Source organism: Nerophis lumbriciformis, linkage group LG12, assembly GCF_033978685.3.
Source record: "Nerophis lumbriciformis linkage group LG12, RoL_Nlum_v2.1, whole genome shotgun sequence".
NCBI classification, from domain to species: domain Eukaryota; kingdom Metazoa; phylum Chordata; class Actinopteri; order Syngnathiformes; family Syngnathidae; genus Nerophis; species Nerophis lumbriciformis.
The window spans coordinates 38,758,057-38,770,248 of record NC_084559.2 but is presented as its reverse complement, the minus strand read 5'-3'; the positions used below and the strand labels follow the sequence as shown (position 1 = coordinate 38,770,248).

Below are 12,192 nucleotides of genomic sequence, written 5' to 3'. Positions count from 1 at the left end.
CACTTTTTCCACATGCGCCCACGTTTATGGGTGTATGTTATATTGTTTATTTCATTCCAGCGAGTTAATTCATTTTGAGGGGAGTTGAGGAGATGATTTAATTATGATGCGTTCAAGAGTCTTACGGCCTGAGGGAAGAAGCTGGAGGTTCTGCTTCGGAGGCTGCGGAACCTCTTTCTAGAGTCCAGCAGTGAAAACAGTCCTTGGTGGGGGTGGGAGGAGTCTTTGCAAATTTTCTGAGCCCTGGTCAGGCAGCGCTTTTTGCGATCTCCTGGATAGGAGGAAGAGGGTTCCTGAAGATCTTTTCCGCCGTCCTCACCACTCTCTGGAAAGACTTCCAGTCTGAGGCACTGCAGGCTCCAGTCCAGACAGAGATGCTGTTGGTCAGCAGGCTCTCTATAACAAAGATACAGTTCTCCAAGCATTATTCCCTGCAAAAAATGTTCTATAGAATCTCTATAGAAATATATAGAACGCTATAGAATTTCGTCGGAATTTCTTTAGAACTGAAGATTCTATAGAATATGTATTCAAAATTCTATAGAAATTCTATAGACATCAGCTTCATGTGCTGGAAGGTCTTTTCACTGTTCTATAGAGCTGGGAATTCTATAGAATATCCTATAGAAATTCTATAGACATTACATTATCTGATGAAAAGTCCATAGATTGTTCTATAGAACTGGGCATTCTATAGAATGTCTAACAGAAATTCTATAGACATTACTTTATCTGCTGAAAGGTCTATAGATTGTTCTATAGAACTGGGCATTCTATAGAATGTCTAACAGAAATTCTATAGACATTATCCTTTATCTGCTGAAAGTTCTATAGATTGTTCCATGGAATAAAATTCTATAAAATGGCAGCAGCGCTATCACCATAGCATTGATTAATCTCATTAAGTTGATTCACCAGACTTCAGCTTGTTTTTTGAACAATGCAGGATGTCTCCCTCAATTATGAAAATGTTAATTTTGTATCATTCAAAATTGTGAGGTGTCATTTCAAGGCGGACACCCAGAACTTCGGCAGACTTTATTTTTAAAAGTATATTTATTCCAATAAATCAATTTATTTTTATTTTTAGAGTTTTTGAGTTATCTATAAGTAAAAAGTGTGAATATTTTCGTAACTTACTTTTTTATGTGATAAAATTAATTTTATTGGACTTCCAACATAAATTGATTTAGCAAAACTCAGTTCAAAGGTTTAAATCAGACCTAAAACGTCAGGACCCGCCCACGTACCTGCATGCAGCTGTGGAAGAACAAGCCCAGACACGTTTCTTCACGGAGCCCAATAGGAAAACACTTTACCGAACTCATGTAAGTAACAATTTATATTGTTAAAAGTCAGTATTTGCCAGGATTTAAATGTATACATTTTCAAAAGCATGGTTCAATGTTATATTTAGTTTACTACTTTTCCCGCCGTAACATTACAAACCCCCCCCCCACCCCCCCCACCAAACACGATAGATAGAACTGCTCTCGTTTTGTTATAAAATAACACAACTGTTTTAAGGCTGCAATCACAACCAAATTCATGTATAGTTGGTAATAATCGCGTTGTATCAATGTTTCTCATATCCGACACTAATAAGTGCGAATATGTTTCAAATCAACTTTTTTTTTTAAATTATTTATTTTTCCCCTTCGCGCTTGCCGTAGTTGCAAAGCAGATTTCGCGGGCAGTTTGAGTTGGTGATGGCGGCCACAACGTCCATGTTGACTTCACTCGCTCTTTCTAAGCTGCCCAAGTCACGTCGGAGTTCATTGACGGTAACTTTGTTGGCTTAAACATCACATTTAGGTTTAGGGTCTTCTAGGCGCGATGCGAGACGTCACAAGCGGGCTAACGTTGAGCCAAACAGCAGCTTCGAGGCACGGGCGGAAATGGTGAGCTAGCAAAACTAGCCTAATTTATTATTATTATTATTATTATCATCCCTCCATTGTTTCTAACGTCAGGCTTGTGTGATCACACAGAGAAGGAGTTTGGCCCCCAGTCAGGTCGCCAAACGGAAGCAAGGGGAGGATGATCATCGAGACGAAATATAGTATATTAACCACGAGCGGTTCTCGAGAGAAGATGAATGGAGAAAATTGGGACAGTGATGAAGAAGTCCAAGTTCCATGGCCACTCAACAAAGCAGGAGGAAGGAAGCAGTCACAAACCAAATACGTGGCAAGAATTCTGAGATTTGGTGGTAATTAATAAACAGTTGAAAACTTTTCAATTCAATTCAGTAAAAAGTATACGTTTTACCAGAAGTACATATAAATATAGATATATTTAATGTACTTCTGATTTTACACCTTGAACTTTCGACTTTGTTTATGTAAAGTTAAATTTAATTAATATAATTTTTTTTCTTCCATGATTGATAGTAATTTCTCATCAGTGCAGCCCTGGTATACTGAATGTTTCAATCTGCAATGCTGAGGTGATTGTCATGATAGTACAGACTTAACCTTGACATTTTTTTAATATGGCTGTAAGCCTGTAAATAAGGGAAAGTAAGGTGAAATTTGTTTCTCGCTGAGGTGAATTTCTGAATCATCAGAACTGTAGGTATACCAAAGTAATTTAGTGATAACAATCTGCTGCTGAAATGTATGACTAACTGTACAGTTTAATTTAGCTTAATGTGGCACATATTTGTTTTTACACAGAAGACACACGTGAACTGACGCCATATTTGAAAGCCGCTCAGGATGGCAAGGATGTACCCCTTACTGGTGATTTGGAATATGGCCATCAGACAGTGAGAGCAAGGATGAAAGTGTTGAGGAGACTCTATCTGACAGACAGCAGGTACTTTTATTTCAGTGGTGTTGTCGCGATATGACCGAAATAGTGTTGAAAGCGACGTTAAACGTTAATTCACTCACTCACTATTTCAGTGGTGTTTCAACTGTGTGAGGTTTTGTAGGATTCAATCCCATACTTTTGAAGTACCTTGTCAGTTTTTCTTTATCATAAAAGTTAATCAAATCATGTTTCATTGTAGGCTTTAAAGTTATTGAATATTTTGATTCAATTCGACCAACTCAGACAGAATAATATTCAAGACAAATTGAGGTGTTGACAGACTTTCTGCATGTACTCGAAAATCTATCATTTCTGCAAACATATTTCTTCACTTCAATGGCATATAAAAGAACTGAACACGTTTTCTTGTTAATCTTGATTTTTCAGAAGAAAAAGAGGAAAGTAAGCCGTACAGCTGTGGGATATGATGCTCGGGCACAATTGAAGGCCCAACTTGCTGCTGTGAGTACATGAATAGAATAGAATAGGATTTTATTGGTTAATCAAAGCACCCTCTCGAGGCAAACAATCACAAGTGCCTAGCATTCATTTGAAATCGAGGACGTAAAAATTGCATCCCTGGCAACTGGTTTAAAACACAAGTTTATACTTTTACTTATATGAAAATAACACTACAAATACCTGATGAACAGTGCCTACTGTGTGAATGGCTTACTGCTACATGTACATGTAGCATATTCAAATTAATGTGCCTACAAGGTTGCTTATACATGTAAAACTTATATGGTGCTGTCAGGGCCGTATCCAGGACAAATTGCTTCCGGAAAACATATGAGCGCCCAAATTAATCATAATACAAATTATTTCATTTGATTTACTATTTTGACATTTTCAGCTGGGAAGAACTTCACCGAAAGATACATGTACAGAAATGGAATCCCTGAAGAAGGAAGTCCTCCAGTTGAGAGAGGAAAACAAATCCCTTCGAGATGCATTGAGGGTTGTTGAAGGTAGGTTTTCTTATTCTAGAAGTATGTTATTGTAATTATCATAGGTTGATGGAAAATATGCTTACATGTCGATGTATGAAATAACTTTCTTATTACTGTATTTTCATCTAACTTTGGCCTACGGGTATTGTCGTCATGTACGGCTGTCCATCCGTCACCGCAATATTTACAGAATCGTTTCATGTACGGAAACCAAACTTGTTACATCTATTTATCTTAGTGTAACAAGAAGCCTATCGAAAATGAGTCGTCTCGGACAATATTTTCCAGAGTTATGCCCCTTTTTTCCAATAAAAATCCATTTATGATTTGGGATCATTTCAGAACTGTTGCATATACAACATCCTAAGTTGTGATGTCCTCCCCTCTAAATAAGGGGAGGACATATGGTGTTTGTTTGTCTGTCTGTCCGTCCGTTTTTGTGTGTTTCTCTTATATTAGCAAGAGTTACGTCCCTTCCTTCTTGATATTTTGTCTCAGCTGGATATCTGATTAATACTTGACCGACAAATATTAAATCTTCGCGTGGTCAGGATGAATTAATATATATGGTTATATATATTTTTCATCTTTGATTGCTTCCTTACCATGTTTCCCTTGACTTGAACAAGATTCCTATCAAAATACCCTTACATTATGATAGCTGGGGTTAGAGCCGAGCGGTTTGGATATCGCCAGCTTCATGTTATTAATGTATTTTTTTTTTTATTGTGTCTGCATCACAATGTACTTTTTTCTATTAAAGGACTTCCTGGCCTGCTAATGAAGATGGACGACTTATCACGTCAGGCAACAATACTATCAGCTCGACGTCCTGCTGTCGCTCTGCCAGAGAGGAGCTGGCCAACAGCAGCTTGACAGGAAAAAAATCCAATGCTTTTAAGGATAAGCATGAGAAACCAAAACTGGATGACAAGAATGTGTCTGCTATTATTGGTGAGTATAAGTTAAATCAATCTGATTAAAACCATATCCACATCAGGGAAGTGGATCTGACCCTTTTCCTATCTCCAAGTCGTTCCGTGATCGTTTGGCATGAAGTATAGATATCCATAGCTTCCAGTCTGCTTGGTCCATGAATTGACTGCGAGATGTTCGTTTTGACAGATTTATAGGCATGGGTGGTCACATTAGCTTTGATCTCGTCGGAAACCAACATCAAGTGACTAAGCAAAAACCGCAGCGCACGGATATCTACACCTTTTTCTCGTTTGATATCTTATATCGGCATTCTCCGCCTTACTATTTAACAACTAGCGTCGGGAATTTCCGTGAGTTCTGCTGCAAGTTGAGAAGTGAACGACTTTTAGATAGGGAATGTGTCAGATCCCCTTCCCGATGTGGATATGGTTTCAATCAGATTGAAGTTAAATATTTTTATTAGAATTCTATTAATGCACTTTCGTGATTGTTCGAACGCCATTGGGGACACCCATCAAGTACACAACAAGATTCACAAGAAAGTGAAATCCTGAAAATAATTTGAAAAATATTTCACACACTGAATGGATTTTCTATATAGCTAATGAATAGTGTACATGCACTGTCAGAATTTGATACAGATTTGTTGCAGTTCGTAAAGCCTGGCATGATTGCACCTCATATGATTTTGTGTGCGTCAAGCAGTGCAAGTGCCTTACAGCATAGAAACGCGTGATATGCAATGTATGCAGTGTGTTGACTATCCATTGCATTGATTAAATGATAGACATCACTCTCTTTATCGAGCTGAAAAATGCCATAGTGTAACTCATTGCATGACAGCTAGTGTCTTGGTGTCTGCAGACACTAATTCTGGTATATTTTATTGATCTTTCAGATTTTGTGAAGAAGCTCCATCCCTCAAGTGAAGCAAATGTGATAAAGAAAATCATTGGAGTGAAACTGAACATTGCGCAGAAAATGGGAAAAAAAGAAGGCCTCAGAAACAAATTCTGCTGGACGTCTAGCCGTCTCTAACAGTCGGGGAAGCGCGGTGATCATGTTGATTTATGCTGCTGACATTTATTTATTACGTCAAGATTTGAGTTACATGTATATAATAAATACAAGTCAACATTCATTCAACTGCAATATTTGTCTTTCTCCATTGCCAGTGTTAGACCACAGATTTTGTAGAATGCCTGCCCAATCATTTCTACATCATTCTGAACCGTATTCCACAGAAAGCCATTCCATAGGAGCCTGTTCTATAGAACTACTCTTTAGAACTTTCTTCTATAGCACTATTCTTTAGAGGAGATCTATAGAACCATTCTTTAGAACCCTGTTCTATAGAACCATTCTTTAGAACCATGTTCTTTAGAACCCTGTTCTATAGAACCATTCTTTAGAACCCTGTTCTATAGAACCATTCTTTAGAACCCTGTTCTATAGAACCATTCTTTAGAATCCTGTTCTATAGAACTTCGGTCCTAAAGTTCATTAGAAATTCTATAGAGATATTCTTTAGAAATTCTATAGAACTTCGGTCCTAAAGTTCATTAGAAATTCTATAGAGATATTCTTTAGAAATTCTATAGAACATTTTTTGCAGGGTTAGCTATTTGCATTTGTTGTTTAGGATTTATGTTTAAATAACGGTCATAGTGAGTAAAACCTAAATTTTGTATTTGCAAACCTTACAAAAACAATTGATTCTAGTAAAACTCACAGATACAATATCACAGTCATTTTTAGACATAATGCATGTTTGGTTTTGGAGTTGTGTTTATATAACTTTCATATTTAGTATTACAGTAATACTGTCATATTGAGTAAAAAAAAAAACAACTAACTTGTGTCTTTACAAACCTTACAAAATATTTTTCCCAGTAAAACTCAAAGATACATTTCTACAGGCATTATTAGCCATTTTACATGTGCGGTTTAGGATTTATGTTTAAATAACTGTCATATTGAGTGTGACAGTAAAGTCATAGTGAGTAAAGCAAACTAACTTGTGTCTTTGCAATGCTTACAAAAGAAAATGTTACTAGTAAAACTCACAAAAGATACATTTCTTCATGCATTATTAGAAAATGTTCATGTGTAGTTTAGGAGTTATGTTTTAATAACTGTCAAATTGAGCGTGGCAGTTATACTGTCATTAAGTGTTAAACCTAATTTTTGTATTTGCAAACCTTACAAAACAACTGATTCTAGTAAAACTCACATAGATTCAATATTGCAGGCATTTTAGACATTTCACATGTTTGGTTTAGGAGTTGTGTTTGAATACATTTTAATTGCTTTTTTCGTTAGGGCAAGTCCGACCGGCAGGAGGCCACGGGGAAGCCCCAGGACACATTGGGAAGACTATGTCAGCCGGCTGGCCTGGGAACGCTTCGGGATCTCCCGAGAAGAGCTGGACGAATTGGCTGGGGAGAGGGAAGTCTGGGCTTCTCTGCTTAGGCTGCTGCCCCCGCAACCCGACCTCGGATAAGCAGAAGAAAATGGATACATTTAGTATGACAGTTATACTATTATATTGAGTAAAAAAAACTAACTTGTGTCTTTAAAAACCTTACAAATTATATGTTTTCTAGTAAAACTCACAAAGATACATCTCCAGGCATTATAAGCCATTTTGCATGTGGTTTAGGGGTTATGTTTAAATAACTGCCATATTGAATGTGGCAGTTATACTGTCATTATAAGTAAAACCTAATTTTTGTAATTGTAAACCTTACCAAAATACCTGATTCTGGTGAAACTCACATAGATTCAATATTAAAGGCATTTTTAGACGGATTGCATGTGTAGTTTTGAAATTATGTTTATACAACTTTCTTATTTAGTATGACAGTGATACTATCATATTGAGTAAAAAAACTAATTTGTGTCTTTGTAAACCTTACAATAGAACATTTTAGTAAAACTCACAAAGATACATTTCTTCATGCATTATTAGAAAATGTTCATGTGTAGTTTTGAAGCTATGTTTATATAACTTTCATATATAGTATGACAGTTATACTATTATATTGAGTAAAAAAAAAAAACTTGTGTCTTTACAAACCTTACAAAATATTGTTTCCCAGTAAAACTCACAAAGATACATTTCTACAGGCATTATTAACCATTTTGTATGTGTGGTTTAGGAGTTATGTTTAAATAACTGAAATTGAGTGTGACAGTATACTGTCAAAGTGAGTAAAAAAGAAACTAACTCGTGTCTTTGCAAACCTTACAAAAGAAAATGTTACTAGTAAAACTCACAAAGATTCATGCATTATTAGAAAATGGTCATGTGTAATTTAGGAGTTATGTTTAAATAACTGTCATTTTGAGTGTGGTAGTATAACTGCCACACATATTGAGTTATAAAGTTAAGTGTAAAACCTAATTTTTGTATTTGCAAACCTTACAAAAACAACTGTTTCTTGTAAAACTCACATTCAATATTAAAGGCATTTTAGACATTTTACATGTTTTGTTTAGGAGTTGTGTTTGAATACATTAGTATTGCTTTTTTCGTTAAGGCAAGTCCAAACGGCAGGAAGCCACGGGGAAGACACAGGACACATTGGGAAGATTATATCAGCTGGCTGGCCTGGGAGCTGGGCTTCTCTGCTTAGGCTGCAGCCCCCGCAACACGACCTCGGATAAGCGAAAGAAAATGGATGGATTTAGTATGACAGTTTTACTATCATATTGAGTAAAAAAAAAAACTAACTTTTGTTTTTGTAAACATTCAAAATATTTTTTTTCTAGTAAAACTCACAAAGATAGAGTTATGTTTAAATAACTGTCATATTAAATGTAACGGTATACTCTCATATAGAGTAAAACCTAATTTTTGTATTTGCAAACCTTACAAAAACAACGGATTCTAGTAAAACTCACATGAATTCAATATTACAGTTATTTTTAGACATTTTGCCTGTTTAGTTTAGAAATTATGATTGAATACATTTTTATTGCTTTTTTCACATTATCTCAGGATTTTAGGAATATTACTGTCATATTGAGTAAAAAACTACTTTTTGTGTTTGCAAGCCTTAAATATGTTTCGAGTAAAACTCACAATAATGCATTATTTCAGGCAATATTATCTCGTTTTATGTGTAGTTTAGGAGTTATGTTTATTTACTGTCATATTGAGTGTACATTGTCATGGTGAAAAAAACCTAATTTTTTTCATTTGCAAAAATGTCAAACACATCCGATTCTAGTAAAACTCACATGGATTCAACATTACAGGCATTTTTACACATTTTGCATGTTTGATTTAGGAAATATGATTGAATATATTTTCATTGCTTTTTTCGCATTATCTCAGGATTTTAGGAATATTACTGTCATATTGAGTAAAAAACTACTTTTTGTGTTTGCAAGATTTGAAAAAGCATATGTTTCGAGTAAAACTCTGTAGAATGCATTATTTGAGGCATCATTAGCCATTTTGCATGTGTAGTTAGGAGTTATTTTTAAATAACTGTCATATTGAGTGTGACAGTATACTGTCATAGTGAGTAAAACTTAATTTTTGTATTTGCAAACCTTATAAAAACAACTGATTCTATTAAAACTTACATGGATTTAATATTACAGGCATTTTTAGACATTTTGCATTGTTGGTTTAGGAATTATGTTGGAATACTTTTTATTGCTTTTTTCGCATTATCTCAGGATTTTAAGAACATTACTGTCATATTGAGTAAAAAAACTACTTTTTGTGTTTGCAAGCCTTAAAAAAGCATATGTTTCGAGTAAAACTCACAATAATGCATTAGTTCAGGCAATATTAGCTCATTTTTATGTGTAGTTTAGGAGTTATGTTTATTTACTGTCATATTGAGGGTACTTGTCATGTTGAAAAAAACCTATTTTTTTTATTTGCAAAAATTTCAAACACAACCGATTCTAGGAAAACTCACATGGATTCAATATTACAGGCATTTTTACAAATGTTGCATGTTTAGTTTAGAAATTATGATTGAATACATTTTTATTGCTTTTTTCGCATTATCTCAGGATTTTATTGATATAACTGTCATATTGAGTAAAAAACTACTTTTTGTGTTTGCAAGATTTAAAAAAGCATATGTTCAGAGTAAAACTCCGTAGAATGCATTATTTGAGGCATCATTAGCCATTTTGCATGTGTAGTTAGGAGTTATGATTACAAAACTGTCATATTGATTGTGACAGTTTACTTTCATAAAGAGTAAAACCTAATTTTTGTTTTTGCAAACCTTACTAAAACAACTGATTCTAGTAAAACTCACATTGATTTAATATTACAGGCATTTTTGGACATTTTGCATTGTTGGTTTAGGAATTATGTTGGAATACATTTTTATTCCTTTTTTCGCATTATCTCAGAATTTTAAGAACATTACTGTCATATACTTTTTGTGTTTGCAAGCCTTCAAAAAGCATATGTTTCGAGTAAAACTCACAAGAATGCATTATTTCAGGCAATATTAGCTCATTTTTAAGTGTAGTTTAGGAGTTATGTTTAATTTACTGTCATATTGAGTGTACATTGTCATGGTGAAAAAAACCTAATTTTTGTATTTGCAAAAATTTCAAACACAACCTAATCTAGTAAAACTCACATGGATTCAATATTACAGGCATTTTTAACACATTTTGCATGTTTGATTTAGGAAATATGATTGAATATATTTTCATTGCTTTTTTTCGCATTATCTCAGGATTTTAAGAACATTACTGTCATATTGAGTAAAAATATACTTTTTGTGTTTGCAAGCCTTAAAAAAAGCACATGTTTCGAGGAAAACTCCCAAGGATCCATTATTTCAAACATTATTAGCCATTTTACATTAGTAGTTTAGGAGTTATGATTAAAAAACTGTCATATTGATTGTGACAGTTTACTTTCATAAAGAGTAAAACCTAATTTTTGTTTTTGCAAACCTTACTAAAACAACTGATTCTAGTAAAACTCACATGGATTTAATATTACAGGCATTTTTAGACATTTTGCATTGTTGGTTTAGGACTTATGTTGGAATAACTTTTTATTGCTTTTTTCGCATTATCTCAGAATTTTAAGAACATTACTGTAATATTGAATAAAAACTACTTTTGTGTGTTTGCAAGCCTTAAAAAAGCATATGTTTCGAGTAAAACTCACAAGAATGCATTATTTCAGGCAATATTAGCTCATTTTTAAGTGTAGTTTAGGAGTTATGTTTAATTTACTGTCATATTGAGTGTACATTGTCATGGTGAAAAAAACCTAATTTTTGTATTTGCAAAAATTTCAAACAACCTAATCTAGTAAAACTCACATGGATTCAATATTACAGGCATTTTTACACATTTTGCATGTTTGATTTAGGAAATATGATTGAATATATTTTCATTGCTTTTTTCGCATTATCTCAGTATTTTAGGAATATTACTGTCATATTGAGTAAAAAACTACTTTTTGTGTTTGCAAGATTTGAAAAAGTATATGTTACGAGTAAAATTCCGTAGAATGCATTATTTGAGGCATCATTAGACATTTTGCGTGTGTAGTTTAGGAGTTATGATTAGTTAAATGTCATATTGAGTGTGACAGTTTACTTTCGTAAAGAGAAAACCTAATTTTTGTTTTTGCAAACCTTACTAAAACAACTGATTCTAGTTAAACTCACATGGATTCAATAATACAGGCATTTTTACACATTTTGCGGGTTTAGTTTAGAAATTATGATCGAATACATTTTTATTGCTTTTTTCGCATTATCTCAGGATTTTAAGAACATTACTGTCATATTGAGTAAAAAAATACTTTTTGTGTTTGCAAGCCTTAAGAAAGCATATGTTTCGAGGAAAACTCCCAAGGATCCATTATTTCAAACATTATTAGCCATTTTGCATGAGTAGTTTAGGAGTTATGATTAAAAAACTGTCATATTGAGTGTGACAGTTTACTTTCATAAAGAGTAAAACCTAATTTTTGTTTTTGCAAACTTTACTAAACAACTGATTCTAGTAAAACTCACATGCATTCTTTAATACAGGCATTTTTACACATTTTGCATGTTTTGTTTAGGAATTATGATTGAATACATTTTTGTTGCTTTTTTCGCATTACTTCAGGATTTTAAGAACATTACTGTCATTTGAGTAAAAAACTACTTTTTGTGTTTGCAAGCCTTAAAAAAAGCATATGTTTCGAGTAAAACTCACAAGAATGCATTATTTCAGGCAATATTAGCTCATTTTTAAGTGTAGTTTAGGAGTTATGTTTAATTTACTGTCATATTGAGTGTACATTGTCATGGTGAAAAAAACCTAATTTTTGTATTTGCAAAAAATCAAACACAACCTAATCTAGTAAAACTCACATGGATTCAATATTACAGGCATTTTTACACATTTTGCATGTTTGATTTAGGAAATATGATTAAATATATTGTCATTGCTTTTTTCGCATTATCTCAGGATTTTAAGAACATTA

The 12,192-nt window shown here is 33.7% G+C and overlaps 2 long non-coding RNA genes across 2 annotated transcripts; both read left to right on the top strand.

Moving 5' to 3' along the window:
* Positions 1 to 759: 759 nt before the first annotated feature.
* Positions 760 to 2,761, top strand: LOC133622959 (uncharacterized). The gene is made up of 4 exons (XR_009817837.2): positions 760 to 1,328; positions 1,816 to 1,901; positions 1,992 to 2,212; positions 2,679 to 2,761. It is a non-coding gene; the product is annotated as an uncharacterized lncRNA (long non-coding RNA).
* Positions 2,762 to 2,763: 2 nt separating this feature from the next.
* LOC133622958 (uncharacterized) lies at positions 2,764 to 4,702 on the top strand. The gene is made up of 4 exons (XR_009817836.1): positions 2,764 to 2,820; positions 3,205 to 3,279; positions 3,674 to 3,788; positions 4,534 to 4,702. It is a non-coding gene; the product is annotated as an uncharacterized lncRNA (long non-coding RNA).
* The last annotated feature ends 7,490 nt before the right edge of the window (positions 4,703 to 12,192 follow it).